The sequence below is a fragment of the Capra hircus genome, unplaced genomic scaffold (genome assembly GCF_001704415.2).
Source record: "Capra hircus breed San Clemente unplaced genomic scaffold, ASM170441v1, whole genome shotgun sequence".
In the NCBI taxonomy this organism is placed as follows: Eukaryota; Metazoa; Chordata; class Mammalia; order Artiodactyla; family Bovidae; genus Capra; species Capra hircus.
Window position 1 is genome coordinate 4,968 of NW_017211365.1, and position 6,277 is coordinate 11,244.

At 38.4% G+C, this 6,277-nt stretch overlaps 1 non-coding gene across 1 annotated transcript; it reads left to right on the forward strand.

The window, feature by feature from the left end:
• Positions 1-5,713: 5,713 nt before the first annotated feature.
• Positions 5,714-5,785, forward strand: TRNAS-GGA. Its single transcript has one exon. It is a non-coding gene; the product is annotated as a tRNA-Ser (tRNA).
• Positions 5,786-6,277: the final 492 nt, after the last annotated feature.

A 6,277-nucleotide genomic window follows, 5' to 3' on the forward strand; every position in this document is an offset into this window, starting at 1 on the left:
GTTTCAAACTGCTACAAATGTGGTATCAGACCTGCTCTCCCTTTCAGTAAACATTTTCACCTCTAAGAGATAATCTAAATGGGAGTTACTTTCATTTACCTTCCTTAGTATTAATTCTTAATGAAAGTATCCATTAAGTACAAATATGGAGCCACATTATGAAAATGCATTCAACTACTTCCATGGCCTTTTTTTTCATTATAAAAACATGGTTCAGTGAATGCTGGTAAATTCATGCGTGCATTCTTTTACTTTGCAAGAGCACTTTAAAAATTTAATTGAATACTGATTTACAATATTCTGTTAGCTTCAGGTGTACAGTAAAGTGATTCAGCTATATATGTATGTATACATATATGTATGTGTGTAAGCACATATGTATATATATGCATGTGTGCACACGTGTGCACTCACACACACACATACACGCACTCTTTTTCAGATTCTTTCCATTCTAGACTATTACACATTAAGTATAGTTCCCCGTGCTATATGGTAGGTCTTTGTTGCTCACCTATTTTATACATAGGAAGTATTATGCTGTGCTTAGTTGCTCAGTTGTGTCTGACTCTTTGCAACCCCAAAGACTGTAGCCTGGCAGGCTCCTCCGTCTATGGGGATTCTCCAGGCAAGAATACTGGAGTGCATTGCCATGTCCTCCTCCAGGGGATCTTCCCAACCCAGAGATTGAACTCAGGTCTCCCGCATTGCATACAGATTCTTTAATGTCTGAGTCACCAGGGAAGCCCCTATACAGTACTGTGTATTTGTTAATCCCAAACTCTTTAATTTATCCCTCCTGACTTTCCCCATTGGCTAACCATAAATTTGTTTTCTACATCTGTCAGTATATTTCTGTTTTGGAAATGAGCTCATTTATATTATTTTGTTTCAGATTCTACATATAAGCAACATCAGGCTTACTCCAATTAGTATGACAATCTTTAGGTCCATCGTTTTGCTTCAGATGTTATTTATTTCACTCTTTTTTAATGGCTGAATAATTTTCCACTGTGTGTGTCTACGTATGTGTATATATACCACATCTTCTTTATCCGTTCATCTGCTGATATCCGTTCATCTTCCATGTTTTTGGCTATTTTAAGTAGTGTGGCTGTCACACAGAGTCGGACACGACTGAAGTGACTTAGCAGCAGCAGCAATCACTGAGTGCATGTATTTGAATTAGAGTTTTCCATGGATGTATGCCCAGGAGAGGGAATCTTGGATCATATGGCATCTCTATTTCTAGTTTTCTAAGGAATATCATACTATTCTCCATAATGGTTGTAGCAATTTACATTCCCACCAACAGTGCCCCTTTTTTTTTCACACCTTCTCCAGCATTTATTTGTAGACATTTTGATGATTGCCATTCTGACTGCTATGAGGTGGTACCTCATTGTAGTTTTGATTCACATTTCTCTATAATTATTGATGTTGAGTAACTTTTCATTTCCTGTTGGCCATCTGTATGGCTTCTCTGGAGAAATTTCTAGTTGGGGCATCTGCTAATTGTTTGATTGAGTTGTTTTTGATATTAAGCTGCATGAGCTGTTTATATATTTTGGAAACTAATTGCCTCTTGGTCACGTGGTTTGCAATATTTTCTTTCATTCTGCAGGTTTTATGTTTTGTTTCTGGTTTCCTTTGCTGTGCAAAGTCTTTTAAGTTTAATTAGGTTCCATTTGTTTATTTTTGTTTTTATTTCCATTACTCTATAAGATGGATCCAAAAAGATACTTTTGGGATTTACATTGAAGAGTGTTCTGCCTATTTTTCCTTCTAGGAGTTTTATAGTATCCTATCTTACATGAAAAGATGCTTACTCCTTGGGAGGAAAGTTATGACCAACCTAGATAGCATATTAAAAAGCAGAGACATTACTTTGCCAACAAAGGTCTGTCTAGCCAAGGCTATGGTTTTTCCAGTGGTCATGTATGGATGTGAGAATTGGACTGTGAAGAAAGCTGAGTGCCAAAGAATTGATGCTTTTGAACTGTGGTGTTGGAGAAGACTCTTGAGAGTCCCTTGGACTGCAAGGAGATCTAACCAGTCCATCCTAAAGGAGATCAGTCCTGGGTGTTCATTGGAAAGACTGATTTTGAAGCTGAAACTCCAATACTTTGGCCACCTCATGCAAAGAGTTGACTCATTGGAAAAGACCCCGCTCGGAGGGATTGGGAGCAGGAAGAGAAGGGAACGACAGAGGATGAGATGGCTGGATGGCATCACCAACTCAATGGACATGAGTTTGGGTAAACTCCAGGAGTTGTTGATAGACAGGGAGGCCTGGCATGCTGCGATGCATGGGGTCTCAAAGAGTCGGACACGACTGAGTGACTGAACTGAACTGATCTTACAATTAAGTCTTTAATCCATTTTGATTTTAGTTTTGTATATGGAGTTAGAAAATGTTCTTATTTTATTCTTTTATATGCTGCTGTCCAGTTTTCCAAGAATCACTTATAGAAGAGACTGTCTTTTCTCCATTGTATGTTCTTGCCTCCTTTGTTATAGATTAATTAACCATAGGTGTATGGATTTATTTCTGGGATTCTATCCTGTTTCATTGAGCTGTATTTCTGTTTTTGTTCTAGTACCATACTGTTTTGATTTCCATAGCTTTGTAGTATAGTCTGAAGTCAGGGAGTCTGATTCTTCCAACTCTATTTTTCTTTCTCATGATTGCTTTGGCTATTCAGGACTTCAAAGGAAAATGCTGTGGGGATTTCTTCTACCAATGTCAGACCCCCATCTAGGAAATCTTCAGTGGGGCTCAGAACTTTCTCTCTGTAGAAGAACTGTGATATAATACTTCTCCACTTTGTAGGTGGCCTACTGCTGGGTATGAGATCTGATTATACTGTGAGTGTGCTCCTTCTATCACCTAGTGGTGGTTTCTTCTTTATGTCTTTGGATGCAGAGTATCTGCAGATATTTGTATGTCCTCCTGCAGGTGTATACTTGGGAAAATGAAACTCTGCAAATCATCTAATAATGTATGTGGCTTTTTGTCCTAAAACACATAGCTGGCGTGTTTGCTCTTGGAGCTCCAAGGCATCAGGGGGCACAGGGCAGGAACTAAAACAGATTTAGTCAACCTTCTGCAGCAGCTTCCCTCTCATTTCAGACACTGGGCTCTTTTTACTCGAGAGCAGAAAATGATAGTGACTCAGCTTTCTTTGACTTCTTTTTTTTTTTTAATATAATTGTGGAGTCTTTCAGACTACACTTTTGTCTAAGATCAAGGGAGGTGTTGGCCACCCAGTGTTCACCCAAAGTAAATGCAGCACTATTTACAACAGCCATGGAAGCAACTAAATGTGCATTGAAAGATGACTGGATAAAGAAGATGTATTATATATCAGGAGCTTCCCTGGTAGCTCAGATGGTGGAAAGTCTTCCTGCAAGGTGGGAGACCTGGGTGCAATCCCTGGGTTGGGAAGAACCCCTGGAGAAGGAAATGGCAACCCACTTCAGTATTCTTGCCTGGAAAATCCCATGGGCAGAGGAACCTGGTGGGCTACAGTCTATGGGGTTGCAAAGAGTTGGACCTGATTGAGTGACTAACACTAACGCTATCTGTTTTGGTAGGTTCCAGTCTTTTTTACTGATGGTTGTTCAACAGTTAGTTGTGATTTCAGTGTGCCCATGACAGGGATTGCACTCAAGGTTCCACTCTACCATCTTGCCTCCCATTTCCCTATAATTATTGTAATTAATTTTTCTTTTTGCTTTTATTCAATATATTATTAACAAGAAACCCTACTATGTGTCAGACCCTGTATAATGATAGGGAAAAGGTGGTAAGCAAAAGCAAATAATGTAACTGGTCTCTAGGAAGGTTTAGTGTATTGATGGAAGTTAGTATCCATAAGTGAATGGAAATTCTACCAGATTGCATGACTGTTTTCCACATGAGCTTTGTGAATCAGCTTCTTACATTCCACATCATATGGGGGTCTTCAAAGATCATGTTGGATAGACATCAGATCCATAATTGATCCATAATTTAAGTAAGACACTAGAAATTTAACAATATCTAAAATCTGACATTTGATAAAGAAAACAGAGCTTTTGAAATTGAGATAAAATTCATAAAATTTTAATTGTCCCATTTTAAAGCAAATTATCTGTTTTTAAAGTATATGTTTATTCACAGTTTTGTGCAACTATCACCACTATCTGATTACAGAACATTTCCATCATCTCACTCATTCCAAGTAAAAACAAACAAATCAACTCAGGAATTTTCCAATACCCCATCTATAATTCCTGGCAACCACTAATCTATACCTGGTCTCTCTGCCTATTTTGGACATTACATATCAATGGAATCACATAACACGTGTGATTTTCATATAAATGGAATATATAGGTCTATATCTATATAGCAATACCTTATTTTATTGCATTTTGCTTTATTGTGCTCACAGATACTGTTTTCAACAAAGTGAGGGTCTGTGGCAACCCCATGTGAACAAGTGTATCAGTGCCATTTTCCCAACAGCTTTGCTCACCTTATGTCCCTGTGTCACATTTCTGTAATCCTGCAATGGTTCACACTTTTTCATTATTGTTATATTTGCTATACTGATCTGCGATAAGTGGTCTTTGATGTTACTATGATGACTCTTTGAAGAATCAGATAATTTTTAAGTAATAAAGAATTTGTAAATTAAGGAATGTACATTTTTTAAGACACGATGCTATTCCACATTTAGCAACATTACAATGTAACATAACTTTTATATGAACTGGGAAAGCAAAATTTAATATCAGTCACTTTACTGAAATATTTTTTCCATTGGTGGTCTGGAATCAAACCAACAATATCTTCAAAGTATACCAGTATATCTATACATATATAAGGTAGATTGTCTTTTGCGAATACTTCCTTTCAATTAGCATAAGATTTTCAAGGTTCATCCACGTTGTAGCATGCTATCACATTTCTTTGCTTTTCATGACTAAATATTCCATCTTGTAGATACATCACATTTATTTTATCCACTTATCTGTGGACTGTATCTCCTTGTTGGCTATAATGAAGAATGCAGCTATTAACATTCTTACACAAGCATTGGTGTGATCATACATTTTCACATCTCTATACACACATAAGAGTAGAATTTCATATAATAACTCAATCTGTAATGTTTTTGGAGGAAATGGTCAAATTTTCCCACAGTGAATGCATCATTTACATTCCCACTAGGGCTGTATGAGGGTTCTATTTCTCCATACTCTCATACAAATTCACAAATATGCTTTAGTTTTTAAAAATTACATTTATCCTAGTAGTATGTTAGCTGCTCAGTCATGTCTGACTCTTTGCAACCCCCGTGGACTGGGGCCTGCCAGGTTCCTCTGTCCACGGAATTCTCTAGGCAAGAATACTGGAGTGGGTTGCCATTTCCATCTCCAGGAGATCTTCCTGACCCAAGGATCAAACCAAGTCCCCCACGTTGCAGGAAGAGTCTTTACCATTTGAGCCACCAGGGAAGCCCTACATTTATCCTAGTGGGTGTAAACTAGTATTTCATTGTGGCTTGATTTACATTTCCCTCATGAGTAACTATTAACATTTTTTCAGGTGCTCATTGGCCATTTGCACAAGTTCTCTGGAGAAAGTCTATTCAAATTCTTTGCCTCTTTACAAAAATTAGGTTCTTTTTGATTTGGTAGTGTTCTTTATATAATATGGACTTCCCTGGTGGCTCAGAGGTTAAAGTGTCTGCCTGGAATGCAGGAGACCCGGGTTCGATCCCTGGGTTGGGAAGATCTCCTGGAGAAGGAAATGGCAACCTAGGTTAGGTCCTTTGTTGTTGTTCTTTAGTCTCTAAGTCATGTCCAACTCTTTGAGACCCCATGGATTGCAGCATGCCAGGCTTCCCTATCCTTCGCTGTCTGCCAGAGTTTGCTCAAACTCACATGCATTGAGCTGGTGATGCCATCCAACCATCTCAATCCTCTGTTTTCCCCTTCTCCTCTTGCTCTCAATCTTTCCCATTGTCAAGGTCCTTTCCAGTGAGTCATCTGTTCACATCAGGTGGCCAAAGTATAGCTTCAGCATCAGTCCTTCCAATGATATTCAAGGTTGATTTCCTGAGGATTGACTGGTATTTAATCTTCTGTTGTCCAAGGAACTCTTAAGAGTCTTCTCCAGCACCACAGTTCAAAACCATCAGTTCTTTGGAGCGCACCCTTCTTTATGGTCCAACTTTCACATCCATACTGGAAAAACCATAGCTTTGACTTTACAGACTTTTGT